At 34.5% G+C, this 17,364-nt stretch overlaps 1 protein-coding gene across 6 annotated transcripts in view; it reads right to left on the minus strand.

The window, feature by feature from the left end:
* CACNA2D1 (calcium voltage-gated channel auxiliary subunit alpha2delta 1) overlaps positions 1 to 17,364 on the minus strand; it is a 504,823-nt gene that overhangs the window by 420,970 nt on the left and 66,489 nt on the right. The window contains exon 1 of one of the 6 annotated variants that reach the window (XM_087445351.1): positions 5,425 to 5,671. The exons of the other annotated variants lie outside the window; for them this stretch is intronic. The gene's annotated coding sequence lies outside the window, so the exon portion shown is untranslated. Of the gene's footprint in view, positions 1 to 5,424; positions 5,672 to 17,364 lie in introns of those variants that run through there. 6 annotated transcript variants of the gene reach the window in all.

Here is a 17,364-nt window from a genome sequence, read left to right on the forward strand (position 1 = left end):
CCGTGATCAGCATGGCTGTGTCAATTTCTTCACCAGCGCTAGGCTGGAGAAGGCAAGATGAGAGAAAAAAGGCATCCAGATGAATATGGGGCAGATACCAGCAGGTGAGAAAGAAGGATAAGGAAAAGTGAATTGAAGTGTCTGAAAATTTCAAGATCTCTACTCATTCTAAATAACAAAGACCACCAAAAATATTCACTAAAATGTTTTATATTCATAAATATTCATAAACAATGCTAATTTTCTAAACCCTTTCTTATGGAATCAAAAATCCTATTACAATATTTCTAGGAAAATGTGAAAATACTGTACTGCCAAATTTTGAGTTTCTCATCATTTTTTGGGGTTTTTAGCCTAACAATCTTATAAAAGAATATGCTGGAAGACTAAATGAAGAAGGTGGCCTGAGAACACATATCCCACTTTAAATCACTTGAAACATATAAAAATTCCAAAATCACTGCAATAAAAGGATTTCTCTCAGAAAGTTTGTTCGAAAATCTTCCTCTTAGAAATAAACATATATTACAATATCTGACCAGCTCAAAAAAGTTGAACCAATGTATATCTGGTTATGTAGGTACAATAGATTTGACTAATACGTATACTGTTTCCATTATGAAAACACATTGGATTTTCAAACTTGTGATGTCAAGAAAACACTTACTCTGCTCGTTAGAAATGTAACTCCCTGGCTTCAAGTGCCAAGTGGTAACAGAGGCCTCAATGTTATGAAGATGGGACTTGAGCATGACGGATAGTCAGGAGAGTAAGAATGGATGGTATTTACAGATGAAAATGGTGAGAAGCTCCCAAGATTGAGTATGTAGTCAATTGTGGGGAATCAAAATATGTCTCTTTGGCTTGATTATTTTTAAGAACAAAAGACTCTGAAAGAAACTTTGACCTCTCCCCCAACTGTCTAAAAGAATTTAAAATAGAAAGATCTGTTCCAGGAAGGAGCTAATACCATACGATAACTGTATTGTAATGTAAAACATGTCTTTCAGGTCACATTGTCTTGTAGTTGGCCCATTTAGATTTCCATCTCCATGTAAATTGCCTTCCTCTCCCTGGATGTCCCAAACCACTACCCCCAACACCTTCCTTTGTCTTTAGCTGAAAATGATATTTAAGCTGGCAGCTCAGCTATTTTGGCAAGTTACCCACTTCTCCTGGGTTCCTCCCATGTATATGTGGAAGACTAAAATTGGCCACCCTGAAAAGTATCTCTTTACCTTTATTATTTTCTATTTTCTCTGATGGACATTTGACCTCCCCCAAACTGCCTAGAGAATTTAACATAGAAAACCTGTTTCAGGAAGGAGCCACTAACACATGATGGCTGTAATATAACGTAAAACAGATGTTACAATAGGAAAGGCACCAAGCTCCTCATATCAAAAATTCTATCTCTCCCCGGCCACATTCTCTATGTGGCCCTGAAAAGAGCTGCCAGACACACATTTACATTTATAAGGGAAATTTCCATTTGTAAAGGTACCTCCCTCTCTGTACTGGGAAGAAGGGGGATGACCTCATCTCTAGAAACTTATCAATGTGGAAGGGGAGGCCTTAAATCTGCATAATAACCTTACTCTTGTTTACTGTGCTTTTCTGGTAATCTCCCATAACTGACTCCCCCCACCCCCAACATCCTCCTTTGTCTTTAGCTGAAGATAGTATTTAAGATGAGAATCTCTGGCATTTTGTTGAGAAACTCAGTTTCCCTGGTTTCTCCCATGTATACATGTTATTAAACTTGGTATTATTTTCTCCTGCTATCCTGTCTTGTAATTATTTGGCCAGCCATAAGAACCTTAAAGGAAAGGGCGGAGGGGGATTCTCCCTCTTCCCCAACATATATATATTATAAAGCTTTGTTTGATTTTCTCCTGTTATTCTGTCTCATGTCAATTTAGTTCGTAGACTAGCCAGAAGGACCTAGAATGGGTAGAGGAATTGTCTTCCTCCCCTACACAATGCACACACACAACAGAACTATTTCTCATCCCTTTGCTACTCCCTGTCCCTCAATTTGTCTAACTACAACTTGCTAGATCACTCCATCCTTGATTTCCCACCAGTCTTTTTCAAAATATCTATAAAACTAAACTCAATATCTTCCCTCCTCATACTACTAACCCTCTTCTGTTCCTTCTTCTTGTTGACAAACCATCTCCGGGGTCATCCAGGTCCATGCCATCAATTTCTTCATCATATCCCTTCTCCAATCTTTTGCTAAATAATAGGATCTCAGCATTTTTCCCAACATATAGCTGACAGCTGGCTAAATGCATTGAGACTTTATTTTATGCCAAATTCCATGGCAAAGTATTTAACACCCACTCTATCATTTAGTCACCATAAAAACTAGTGTTCATTTTTCACAGATGAGAAAAATTAAAGTCTAGAGAAGGTAAACAACTCAGACTTTTAGCTTCTTATTTTCTAAGATCTTTTACTTCAACCAACCTCACACAGTTCCACACGTATTGACTGTCCTTTTCCACATTCTGCTTTTGCTCAATAACCTCTCACTGAAATTAATCCTTCACCTCCATTATGAATGAATAAATTCCACTAATATCACATTTCACAACCTCCCACACTAAAAATATTCTCTTGTATTCACTAAACTCCAGAGCACTTCAGTTTTGCTTTGTGCTTATTTCCCTGTACACTTTCATGATTAGATGGATATACTTTTATTCTCAATTATCACTGAATCCTCAATATTTTTATTACAGTGCCTTGCATATAGTAGACACACAAGTATTTATTGAATAAATAGAAAAATGTATTAAAAAGAAATGTAACTGCATTATTGTTTTTTAAAAACCACAATTATCTTTATTTAGTTCATGTAGAGTAATTATTTACTAAATTCCCTCTTATAATTCCAAACCTTGCAAGTGGAGACTGAATGTCCTAGAAAAAAACTTAAGTCTTGTAATCCTTCTCTGTCCCTACAATAACTCATTACAGAGTCGACTAGCCGTATATGTTTCCAACTGTTTGATGCTGTCTGCAGACTCAGTGTGACTTGCAGAAGTCACTATGAGATCTCTAAACGTTGAGGCAAATATTTATTGAATAATTGAGATAATCTTTTATATTCTATACTTCATTTTTTTGTACAGAAACAGCCCAAATTCTAAAAGCAAATATATGAAATATTCAAGTTTTCTCTAAATTTGAAAGAAAAATACTTGCCATGCTATTAATATTGTTCCTTTTGAGGTTGGATTTGCCGGTAATATGGCTTTCAAAAGAGTAGTGCATAGTTCAGAAAACTCTTTATTTAAAAAAAAGAAATATGGTAATCTATTTCATTTTGCATGCATTTGAGGAACATCAAATTCAGAACAGCACAAATTACACCCCGTTTAATCTATTGTAAAGTGTAACAGTTGAGTACAAAGTGTCAAGTCTGCATAGTTATCTATTTAATTGTTTTAATGCTACAGAGAGAATTTGTCTTTTTACTGGTTTGAACAATGGAGCCAAAATGATAGCTAAGAATGGTTATAATAGGTCCTACCAAGACTAACTGTCCTTCCTTCCTGTATTTGATGTGGTGAGTCTTCTGGAAAAGAGAAGAATGGGTGTGAACTTACTGCTATTAGTAAGGAGAGAGTATTAAAACAGACATCTTTCTTCCACAACCTTCTTGAATTGTCCCACTAGCAATTATCATAAAGACTAGAGAAAAAAGGCATAGGAGATACATGGAAGAGAAAAGCGAAAGGAAGAGGGCTGTTAGAGTCAGAGATTTAGAGGAGGAGGAGTGGGAGGGTGAGAAGAGAAGTCTGCACCCTCTGCAGCCCTTGTCCTAAGACAATTCTCTGCCTATCCACTATTTTTAAGAAATAATTTTATTTTTAGCCCAAGGAAATAAGAGACATAGCTATGCCCCGTGGACCTGGGAAAAAATAAAAATATCACAAGATCTAACAAACAGACCCTTTCAATTGTGTTGATATATAAATAGCTTATTCATAAATTTGAAGTAATAAGATCATATATTTCAGAAGTGTTCCACTTGCTATAAATACCCCACCAATGCCAAACTGCTCCTATTTTTGTTATATAATAAACCACCCACAGTGTTCCTGTAGTTGGGTAAAAATAACATAAGTAAGTCAAAGATTTAGATAACCTAGACACACTATTTTGCTAAATATGCATTTCTTATAACATAGATAACTATATTACGAAATATAGATATATACATATTTTTTGGTGTAAAAGGGGTGCTTGGTATCTACATTAAATCTAGGATTGCTTGTGAGATGGGCATCATGCCAGGAACGTTAGTTCCTGAAATTATTCTCAATTTAAACCTTTTTCAATAGCACTGCTGCTCTGTTTTTAAAGAAAACTGTTTAGATTTGTGAAATGCTCTAGTATTCCTTTTTTCTCTAGAGTCAGTCTTGTAAGAAATGCAGAAAGGGATGCGATCGTGCTAACCAAAGTAAAAAGGTAAGAGTACAAAAAAAGCTTTCATCACTAAAATCTGTTTCCTAAGTTTTTCATGTTCCTCTGCCTTCACTTTCTGTTGGCCTTTTGCTACTCATGTGTGTGTGTGTGTGTGTGTGTGTGTGTGTGTGTGTGCAGACGTGCACGTGCGTGTTAATCCACTTTACAAATATACATACTCATAATTCTCAAAGACCAAAGATTCTTCATGAGATCTACTTTTTTTCCACAATCTTGGATTAATTTTTGTTTTATTCAAGCATTTTTTTCATCATTTGGGTAATATTTTTTGCCTCAGCTGCAGCAATTTGCTTCCAGCTTCCAAGATGACAAATGAGCAATACACTTTAGGGTTGATATTAATGTAGTTCCATGGATTAGCTAGAGGGTCGAGGGTTCTCATATGAGGGATTTGCTCCCTTGAGGTCTTGAGAGCTTTGTTTTTTATCCTTCGCATCGCAGTTAGTTACAACCTCCAGCATAGTCCCTCTAGCCTGGTGCCAATGGAGGTGTCCCACATGGCCACACAATCTGCTGCTGGTGCTTCTATGAACCAAATGAGCTGAATTTCTAATTGCTCATTATAAAACCCCTATTCCTTTTATTGAAGATCTTCCCTTTCATTGTTTATCTATATTTTTTCTCAGTCATTGCAGTTGTTCACAAAATTTTTATTTTAGCCTAATTCAAGAGTGCAAATATTATTTAATGTCATGATGGAAACTTCTTCATTTCCTTTCTTCTCTGAATTATTAACTGGGCATTCATAATTTCCAATACTGCAAAATATTCAAATGCTTATCACACTTGGATCCTCACCTAAATGCCCCAACCCACTTCTCCACGTGAATCAGTATCTGCAGTCAAGCCAGTTTAACTGTGTCACAAACATGTCAGTTTTGCCACATTATTTAATCATGTTTTCCCCTAGCCTGAAATTACCTCTCTAAACTTCTTCAGCTCCCAAAAATCGTCCTTTAAGTCAGTGCTTCAGGTCCTTCTTCTTCTGGGCAATCCAAGTCCTCAAACCTTCAAAAATTTTTTCTTTTCTGTAAGTTCCTAAGATATATAGCCTGTCATACAAAATGTCACACATATTGATATATTGTCCTATATTCATATTATTTTTCTCCAATAACACTTAATTCCCTTGAGTGGATGGGCCACAGCTTATAGTTCTGTATTCTGAGAATATCTAGCACAGCTCTAAACATACAGTAGGTGTTCAATAGATGATGGATAACATCTATTGAGCACCAATGTGCCAGGAGCTGTTCTATACAGGAATGTGAACAAACTCTTTAATTCTCACAAAAATCCATGGAGGCAGATACTATTATGAGTCCCACTTTACAGATGAGGACACTGAGGCATAGAGAGGTTAAGTTACTTGCCCCAAGTCACAGAGTTAGTAAGTGGCAGAGATGACGCAGTTTGCCCTCAAAAGCCAATAGAGTATATTATCTTAATAAATGTTAATTGACGCAATGATCTGAAATAATGCTTGGTTCTCATCATTAAACAACCAGACAGTAGTCCTCAACTCACCTCTCCTCATAACTTACAAATGTCTCACGTTTTCTATTTTATAGAATGTCATAGCCCTGGGTTCTAAGACTACTTCATTGATGTAAAGAGAGAAAATGACAACTAAAGAAGTCTTATTTTTACATGGCAAGAAAAAAGTTAGTTATAGCTATAGTTAGTTATAGCTATATAATAAAAGTTAGTTATAGCTATATAGAAATAAGGATTTAAATAATTGAGAAAACCCAGGTATTTTCTTTCTTAAAAAATCTTTTTGGAAATATGCACATGATTACTTCAATGCTACAATTTTTCCTCAAATTAAATTTATTTCACCAAGGTTATCAAATAAACATGCACTATTTATTTTATTTACAAATCCATAAATTCTACTGCTTTCATTAACATAACATGACATCCTCAGTATTAGGTACACAGCAATTGACTCACATTATTCACAACATGCACACAGATTTGACATCAAGTAGCAGGTTAGATGTAGAGTCAGCACTGATGTGTTTTCAAATATAAAATATTCTAAAAGCAACACTAAATCCTTCAGATATGAATGGGAAATATGACTGTTTCAGCTGGCCTTCATTGTTTTCATAATGCAGGTTCAGATACACAAACAAATGCATGAATATAAAAGCCCGGGCCAAGATCGACTCACGCGGCGCTCCTTTTAAAGATAGCCCATAGTGTAATTTGTCTGACAGCTGTTCCAGGACAGAATTTATTTGACAATCACACACACACACACACACACACACACACACACACAAAGTCAATGTAAGTTTATTAACTTGCAAATTGGAAAAACAGTAACTCTCCCTCTGAAGAGCACCAGAAAGGACCATTGTAAAGGTAACCCATCTCCACCATTTTTATTCCTCTAGTTTAGTAAGCACAAGATTCCAGAAAAATAGGAATGAAGCCTTCAAATATGGTAAATACCTTTCCAGCTCAGAAAATATATTACAATTTAATTGCTTTCGACTTTTTTGTCCCCACAGACCAGGGGTTCTCTGACACTCTTTGCCTGAGCAGCACATACATTGCCCTTGTGTTCCCCTTCGATGGGCTGAGCACAACGAGCGTTCCAAGCAGAAGATTGCTTCTTGGATGGGAACGATAGCGGCTCCCTTTCCTCACCTGCTCAATGTAAGCACAAAGCTTAACTATTTTTTTGGTAATAAATTGTTTTTTTCTCCATTAATGCAGTGAAATTAACAACAGGAATTGTGTTTAAAAATGAATTTATGCTTATCGAATGGTGAAAAAATTATACGTTGTAGCACTATCAAGTAAGTGCTTGCAAAGAATGTGAACCATTGGTAAAAGGTTTATATGAATGTGAAAAGAACACAGGAAAAGAAATCATTTTTAATTTCTTGGTCACAATTTCAAAATTTTTTAATTTGAATTAATTTTTCAATTATGTAATATTTGCTAATGTTTAAATAACAACATTATAGAATTGTGACTTTTCATGCATTATACCTGGAAAAGTAGGGCAAAATCCAGGAAATTAAATAGGAAAAAATATCAGGGAGAAAAAGTTAGCACTTAATATAGCTAAATCCAATTGAAGCTTCTGTGTCATACTCTTACTAAATTAAAAAAACGCTGTAAAGCATGATTCATGTATGTATAGCTACTTAGAAGGCCTTTTAAAATCCAAACTAAAAACATTATTTTTCTAGTTAAAAAAAATCTTTAATATCAGATGGATGATCCGCTATTACTAACAAAAAAAGGAAACAAATCACAAAGTCTTAGGATTTAAATTATTTATATAAAACATGAAATAAACACTTTAAAACACAATGGTTGATCTCCTCATAGAAAATCTCATTTGTGTTGATGTTTACATATTCCACATTTAAAATAATTCTTCTGCAATTAGAAGGAAAGACTTAGAAACTGATCTCATTCAGTCATTTTATTTTATTTTATTTTTTTTTTTTTAAAGATTTTATTTATTCATTTTTTTCCCCCCAAAGCCCCAGCAGATAGCTGTATGTCATAGGTTCACATCCTTCTAGTTGCTGTACGTGGGACTCGGTCTCGCGTTGGACGGAGAAGTGGTGCCTCGGGGCGCGCCCGGGATCCGAACCCGGGCCGCCAGCATCAGAGCGCGCGCACTTAACCGCTAAGCCACGGAGCCGGCCCTCATTCAGTCATTTTAGAAACAGGAAGCATTCCACAAGCTCTAGTGAAAAGAAGCCAGGACTGTGGTGCGAGGACCCTGCTATAGGATGACATGCCCATGTAACTCCTCATCTTTATTAAATATAAAGGAATCATGAAGCAGCCAGTAACATGAATTAAACATCAGCATTCTGAATGAATTTACAGGCTTCTAATTTTTTTTTTCATTAATAGTCATTCTGTTACTGTTCCTAGTACTCCGCTTAGAGCACATCTCAGTGTGGATTTCAACAATTTCAAAATGGACCACCCTGTATTGTAACGTGAAAGTCTAAAGATCTCTGAAGCCAGATCTGTGAATCACATGTGACTCAGCATCCTCCCACAAGCCTGACAGCCCATATATTCTCTCCCAAAATGTTCCTTCTGTAAAAGAGAAGCTGAACGGACTCCCTTATTGCTATTCAGAAAATACAAAAAGATTTGAGGTCAAGCAGTCCATTAGAATTCACAGTACCTGTTTTAGGTCACCTGTAGTAATAGAAAAAGAAAAAAAAAACCCATTGACACATCTATTGCTATCTGCAGAACTGTGTTTTCAATTATCCATGGTCTATTTCCCCAAAGCTCTGGATCATCCTCTCATACCTCTTGATCACATCAGGGAAACAGTAGCCTCACAGGCATTTATATTACCTTTGAACATCTTGTAACTGAATTTTTAATGGAGGTTATTTCTCCAATTAATGCAGGTAATAAACATTATTTTCAGTTCTAGAAACTGCAAAAGAAGAAAACAACTTGGTCTTCCAGTCTAGTTTCCTATTTAATGGAGGCTTCCTTTATATATTGTCCATGAAGAGTTATCATGCTAATTCTCCCAAATACTTCCTGTGATAGATGCTCACTACCTTACTAACAACTTTTTCATTTGAGGGTGAAACTGTTAGAAAGATCTTCTGGGTGCAAAAGAAATTATGGTATATTTATCTTATAAATTATTAGGCAATCATCTAAAAGAAGATCTACTTTTTATATACATTTCTATATTGTTTGATTTTTCAAATGATTATTATCACTTTAGAATTTACAAGTAAAGTTCATAAAAATTTCAGAAAAAAATTAAAAGCGTCTTCAGACATCCAATTCCTAATGCCTAGCAAAAGAACACGTAAAATATTATATATTTTACAATGGATGCAGCTGACACGGTCAGACGTGGCCATCTGACTGCCATATTTTTGTTTGGCCATCTACCCGCCATATTTTTGTTTGTCTTTATCCTTAGACTTAACCAGAATGAAAGGAGTGAGTAAAAATATACGTATGTGATGGGGAAGGTGAGAATTTATATCTTCTCCTTGCTATAAAAAGAAAAGCAACAATCAGTAACTATGGGCAAAATAGGTGATAATGATTAATAAACATCCCCTGTAAGTTTAATAGAAATATTTTCTGACCAAGTGGTGGCCAGGCAGCCACATATCTACTAAGTTCTGGAATCTAGTTTCGGGGTTTAGGAGTGAACTGGGTCTGCCCTCCCACTAGGTCCTTCAGACTAAGATCTAAGGAGGATCCAATAGCCAGTGTCAAAAAGCAAAACTGGAGCCAAGAACTAAGACAGCAGCCCACAGGAACGACGGTTCAAAGAGGCTGAGCAGGAGTGCAGGGCCCTGGCAAGAGAACAGCAACCGGAGACAAAGATAGAGCAAAAGCCCAAGATGGAGCAAGCAACTTCAGAAGTGCGGATCAAAGGAGTAGCCCAAGAACTGCATACTGGTTAACGACCTATTTATAGAGTCCCTTTGTTCTTGCCCACCTGTGGATACAGAGGGAGCTGCTAAAAGCCCCAAAGGGTTTAGAGAGAGAGTCATCAAGAGTCTTTGTTTAAAGACCTCTTTTCTCTATATAATTTCTTGCTCTAAGATCCCAAAGTGTGTCATGCAAAATGCCACTACAATGGGAAATTAATTTGGTTTTCCTATTTCTTTAAGACAAGTGAAGCTTAAGAAGTAAATAATACAATTTACTTTATGTTAATGCCAGGGCTCAAATTAGAATCTTATTCCTGTGTCCTTCAATCAGATTCTTCCTGCTAGATTTTTCAGAAAGCCCATGGAAATAACTCTGGATAAATTCAAGAACAGTGCACATACTTTCCATCTAAAGAAAATACCTCTGTCAGGATTGTGGTAAAGGTGTTCTAATTTCCATCCAAGCTGGTCTTGTTCTCTACATTCACGCTTCTGATTTGACAGAAGGGTAAGTTTGAGGATTGAATGCGTAGACAATAAAATTAATAAAAGAGACTCCACTATGCCCATCACAATTTCTTTCCTCTTCATTAGAAAAATCCAGGAGTGCACAGAGCTGGGAAGCCCAGGGGAAATAACATGTTCCTTGATTAACCAACTCTCCCTGAATTTATAACACAGCCACCTGGTAGTAAATAAGATTAAACGAAGGAAAATCAAACTGAAGAAACTGAAAGAGATTCAAGGACTCCAAGGAAAAGAAAAATCAAAAGAAGGAAGGAGGAAGAGGGACACATGGATGCTGGGAGGAGAGTAGAAAAAGACAAGAGACTAGAAATAAATGTGCATTTTAAAAAATGAATGTGGAGTTTCTCTTAGATGGAAATTTACTTCTGCACATTTGAAAAAATTTGGCTCATCACCAAAAACTTTAAACGATATACTATTTACTATTGTTCAAATAATCAGTGCAATTTTTAAGATATGCAATTAACCATGCTATAGACTAAAATGATATAGCTTTTAATCCAATTATGATGGAACACATGGTTGCTTTGGTCTATTTTACACAGAATTATAAAGTCAAATCTCTTATAAGACTATTTTTATTTATAAGAATATTTTTTGGTTTATATTCAATTTGTTGTTGGGAAAAGTAACATTGTTCTTCATATCTCTAGTATACATCTTTTCAGCGTGGACAGGAGTTTGAACAACATTGATTTTTGCTGTGTACATCAATGACAGATCAATAAATGAATGGTGATGTGTTTACAGCAGTCTTTAGGTTGGTTCTCTGCAGAGCAATGGAGTTCATATTTGTGCATCTCTACATTTTAGCTACTCTTATATTTGAACGTTTCCATGAAAGACACAATTTTAATTATTTCATTGCACTAAATACTGAAGTAGCATATGCTACTTCTCAACCTTAGGCAGCCATCCTTCACATTCTCTTGAGGAATTCGATGTGGCTAATAAGGGGAGGTTTAAAGAAGGGCTGAAGTTATAGTGTTTTATTTACATGACCCTACAAGTTATTTTCTGTTGAATTGGGTAGTCAAGCTACTATTGAGAGGAGGTCTTGGTTTTTCTCTATAATCCTAACTGGGTGTTTCTTTACTCCCTAATATTTCAGCTAATGAATTGAGGAAATCTTAGCACTCAGACCCTCATGAGGGAAAATAAACCCAAATGGCAAATAACTCCCAAGTCAACCTTCCTCGTAGACCATTCATTGCTACAGCAAAAATATACGAGCCCATGCATTCACTAACATTTCTGGTAAAAGGAAAAAATTTAAATCTTGAACTTCTATGGAGAATTTGACACCATCATTGAACAGCATGTTCTCACCTGCTGTTTCTTCTGCCTACCATGCTTTCCCTACACACCTTCTCATTCCTTTAAGCCCCAGGTCAAATGTCACCACATCACAGATGCATTCCTGACCACACTAGCTAAATTCATCACTTTGCCCTGCCTTCTGTCCTCCACATCAGGCTCTTAGTTTTCTTCAGGATACTCACAACCTTGCAATGATTACATTTATCTATTTACTTGTCTCTTTCCTCTAGTAGAATGTAAACAACACAAAATCTTTCTCATCTGAAATCAAAAGCACTTAGCTTTGCACTGGGATAAAATGGCTGCCCAATAAAATATTGATTGAATAAATAAATGACTCTTTGGGAGAAAGCAAAGAAAATAGTCAAATTGGGACATAAAATTTATGTACAGGGCATGATAAACAAGGCTTCAATTGGAAAAGCATGGTCTTAAATCTAATAACTTCTCTTTTTTTTTTCTTAATTAATGGAATGGAGAAGAATGGGTAAAAATAATCTTGGCTGAGACAGAGACCATAATGTTTCTATTAAAGTGATGTGCGAAGAAAACTTACGTTTCAAATGTCTGAATTTTCATACAAAATGTCCATAAAATTATTTCAGGTCATTTTAGAATGAGGAAAAAGGATCATTGTTTCCCTATAGCAAAAATTAGAAAGTCCAACAGGGATGAATCCATTGTATCAGCAACTGCAATGTAATGACAGTAACGATTTCCGGGCGTTCCCCCCTTCTACCAGCTTTGACCCAGTGCTACACACCACTGCCAATTTGCTCAGCCAGCGGACTTCAACTGCCAGCGTCTGCTTTGATTATGGGAATGTTCCTCATCACTTGCATAAACTTCAACCCAAGGGATTGTAGAGATATTTCCCTATGAAGTTGAAGTATTGGCATACTAGAGTAAATGTTTAGATTCTTCAGAGAAAAGCAGCTACACAAATTGTGTGGAAATACACAGAGGTTACTATTTAACGTTGTATGGCTTTTGCCACTTGCTAAAATTACTTTTAAAAACTCATTAAGTTCTATGAAGCAGGGAAGTAATGATACCATAGCTGATTTCTCATTCAGAGTCAAAAGCAGCATCTAAAATTAAAATTAAATAGAATATCTCGATTTCCAGATTTTTAGACTTTAAACAAATCAATGTACCATTTTATTTTATTTTAAGTTGTTAGAGATTATTAATTCCAAGGAATGTGTTATTTTATATATTTTATATATGCTTTAATCTAGCCTCAATTTCCTAGATAGTTGCTAAGTGACTGGCATTCTCTCTATTATTGAACAATAACAACAACAATAAAAAATTAAAGCCCTAAGAATTTGTTACTCCTAACTCCTAGAGCTTATCCTTTTACTCCCTATTCAGAAATTTCCAGGTACATCCGGTTAAGTTACATTTTAATGTTCTATGAGGAGCTTCCATAAACTAGCACCTCTTACATTTCCAATCTTATCTGCTATCAATATTTTCTCTTCTTTTGCTGTACATAACAATGACACTTGTATCGTTCTCACTCCAGAATAACAGGAGTTCATCTTAAGACCATTTGGTATAAAAATCCAGAAATTTGAAATAATTTGAGTATAGGATGTTACTAACAACATCACATACTCTTCTTTTTCGTAATGTGCAAACTCTTCATTTTGTACTTTCTCTGCTGGTAATATCTCTTCCTGGAAATCTTCCTCCTAGAACATTTCCAGGCATTCTTTAAGGCCAAATTCAAATATTTACTTCTCAGTAAATCTCTCCAGGATATTGTACAATTTATTTACAATATCAAAAGGGTATTTTATTTCACAGTAATTATTTGTCAAGCTCTCCACTAAACTTTTAGCTTCATGGTGATGATCAGAGTGACTAGTGCCTGACACAGAGTAGGACTTCATTAAATGTTTAATGAATTAATGTTAATTCTATTACATGAATAACTCTTGGCCATCCCTTCCTCCTTTCCATTCTCATCGTCACTGATTTTAGAGATGCTTTCCATCTAGAGCATGGGCTGCTGCAGCAGCCTGCTGACTGGGTACTCTGGCTCGAGCTTCCCTGCCTCCAGTACTCCCACGACTCCTTTTCCAGAGTAAATCTTAATGCGTCATCTTGTGAAATAACATTAAAATTTATTTTCTGATTATAAAATTAATGTGTACATTAAATGAATTTTGAGAAATAGCAAAAAGTTATCCTACTACCAAAACGAGCCAGGAAAAAAGAGAGAATATAAATTGATCTCAGCCATGAACATAAGTAAAAAAAAAAACCTATATAAAATATTGATCAAATCAAAGACAAAATTTTTAAAAACTAACGCACCATGACCAAGAAACATTTATTCTAGGAAGAAATACATGTTTTAACATTAGGATATCCCAATACCTCCACATAGTAACTGTATCAACTTGAACAATCTAAATATTCTCTCTGTGTCTATTTCTTCATCTCATAGGGTTGTAAAATTAAAATTAATTAAAACAAAAAAATTCAATTCGAACAATCACTGGGACATACTAAATAAACAATTAATGGTTAATATTGTATTATTTTCGACTTACAATATATATTTTCAACTAGTAATATAATCTAGTAAATTAAGTAAGATGAAAATCACCTGATCATTTCAATAAATGCCCCTCAAAATGCTTTTACCAATATTTAATTTTTATTCTTGCTAAAAAATAATTAGTAAGTTAGGAAGAGAAAGAAAATTCCTTAACTTAATAAACATTATTTACCATATATACAGGAAAAAATACTTAAAGGTGAAATACTTAAAACATGCCACTTAAATCCAGAACAAAATGAAGAGTATCACTCTCATTGGTACAAAAATGTTAGAACAGAACTCATAGTTAATGCACTAGAACCAGAAATGAACGAGGAGGCATGAACATTGGGAAAGAAATGAAAAAAAGCTTTCATTATTTTTAGAAAACATGACTGTCTACATAACAATCCAAGAGAATAAACTGAAGAATTACTAAACTAACACATTGTTCAGTATGAAATTTTACAAACTCAATATGAAAAATGTAAGCAACTAAATAAAGTCTAAGGACCAGAAATTATCAGAAAAAAATGAATAAAATTATTGAAAAGAAACTTTTCAATATATACACTCTTTGAAGGCAAATCAGGAAATATTTTTCAACGTGAAAAATATTCATTCCCCATTTATCTCTAGGTCCCTATCACAAGGAAATACTCCAAGATGTCCACAAAGTGGTATGTACAAGGACATTCACTGAGACATTATTTGTATTAAGAAGTAAAGAATATCAACCTGAACGTAACTACTTAAGAGGGTTTCTTTAATAGTTGATGGTACATCGATTCCATGGAATATGCAGCAATTAAAAGATTGAATGGAAACTAAAGGAATGACAAAAATAATGGAAAGATCTCAAGATCTTAAGTGGAAAAGCAAGTCATAATCATGCATAGAGTATGAATGTATCCATACGTGTATGTAAAAAATAAATATTTGATTCTGTAAGCATTCAACAAGAAGTTACATAAACAGTGAACATTATTGGAAATACACACAGCAAACTATTAACAGTGGAGCACAGGGAGTGGAAAGCCGGGAGACAGGCCATAAGAAGTGGCCTCTATAGTTTATTTTGTACATAACTATTATCTGCTTGAATCTTTTGCAACATAATGTGTTATAATATAAGAATAATAGAACTTTTAAAGGCTAATTCACACCTCTTCATAGACAGAATGGTCCACCAATTAACAGGATTTGGGGCATTTCCCTCTAGTAGCAAGATAGCAGAGTGATTGGTTAAGTTCTTGGCTCTGAGCCAGGATTCTCGGGTTTTAATTCTGGTCTGGCTGTTTACTAGATAATGTGGGACAGTTACCTTATCATTTTAAAAATTAGGCTAATAAAGGTACATAATGTACAGGGTTCTTGTGAGGATTAAAAAAGATCCTTCCTATAAAGTGCTTAGAACAGTAACTGGAACATAATAAATCTTCACCAAGTTTCTGTGGTTGCTCTACTAAGCCTATAATATTAGGAACTAAAGCTTAAGGTGGAGAAATAAATGTATTACTAATCTATAGCCTTAAGTTTTTCAAGAAGAACAGTTATTTACATTGGAATAACTATACCCTTGATATAGAACACCTCTGAAAAATCACTTGTTCTAGAGAAGATTAAAAAAATAACTTTCACTATAATGAAATTCTATGAGATGCTTAATGTGCCATTTCATTACAAAACTATAGACCTGGAATGTTGTCCAATTGTTCGTCATTTTCATACTTTTATTACAATTCTCCTCAGTATTTTTTTTATATTTAATAAACATTCTATTATTAGAAAAATAAAATGAAATTAACTGATCTCCAATTTTATATATTGAACAAATTAATAAGATAAGCAGCTTAAAAATTGTGGTTATCTGATTTGTATACTATCTTTAATATATATTTTTGTATAATACGAGAAAATACAATTGCAGCATTACCTTACATATAACTTCTATTCTAAGGTAATATTCTCAAAAATAAAAATAGAGGAAATAAATATTAACACAAAAATAAACTTTAAGATATTGTATAACCTCACTGTAGCATTAACAAAATTTACCAGGTAATTTTAGCATAAACATTCCTCAAAAAAATTTGTCTAATTCTCTGGAAATTAGTGTGAGATTCTTCATTGCATTTAAGATACGCATGAATTAGTTCTCTAAGAAATAGCTTATACAATTGATTAGCACAAAGAAAATAGAAATAAATTCAGTATGGTAAAATCTCATTCTGTATAAAATTATGGCCATATATATGGAAAGCAGGTTTTTATTTTCTAATCTTACCTAAAACATAAAGGAGAATAATTTTATTCAAATTTAGAATGTGGTTTATGGAAAAGAATCTTGAGAACTATTTACAAAATCTTAAATATTGATAAAATTGGAGGGTGGAGGGAGGTCTTGCAAAGAACCTACAACAATTGATGATTAAGTATTAGCATATCTAGAATCAAGAGAATGGCTTACAGTTTCCTTTATATATTGTTATGTTTTATTATAGTTAGGAAAAAAGATTACTAATATGAACAAGGACAATACTGAATTGAGAACTGAATACACTTTAGAATTGTCAGATTGTTACTATACTACCTTAACCCACATAACTCCTTTTCTTTTGGAAATAGGCTTCTAATTGAAGTTACTAAAATCTCTTTATTTATTTTTGGAATACCACATTAATATCCTTCTCCTTTGTAAAGGAAAAGCACAGTCCACAAAAACGTTCAAAATGCTTATAGACTAGGTGATTAAACAAGATCAGTCTTCTATTCAAGCAAGCCTCGACCATTATGATTCATTTTTAAGAACTTAATTTTCTGTGCTGTCAATTCTCCTTTTTTAATTGTTACAGGATCTCATACATAATGCATAATTTTATTAAAACACATCGTATTGCCTGGTGACATAGCATGAGTTGTCAAGTAAAACGTAATAATCTTTGGCCTCAACCCACCCAGTGACATCAATAAAAAATGAAAATTACGCCTACAAGCTGGGTAAAAAGGCTTTTATACTGTGGATCTCGTAACTCCCTAGCT

This window comes from Ceratotherium simum, chromosome 1 (assembly GCF_057802395.1).
Source record: "Ceratotherium simum simum isolate JZ-2026a chromosome 1, ASM5780239v1, whole genome shotgun sequence".
NCBI classification, from domain to species: Eukaryota; Metazoa; Chordata; class Mammalia; order Perissodactyla; family Rhinocerotidae; genus Ceratotherium; species Ceratotherium simum.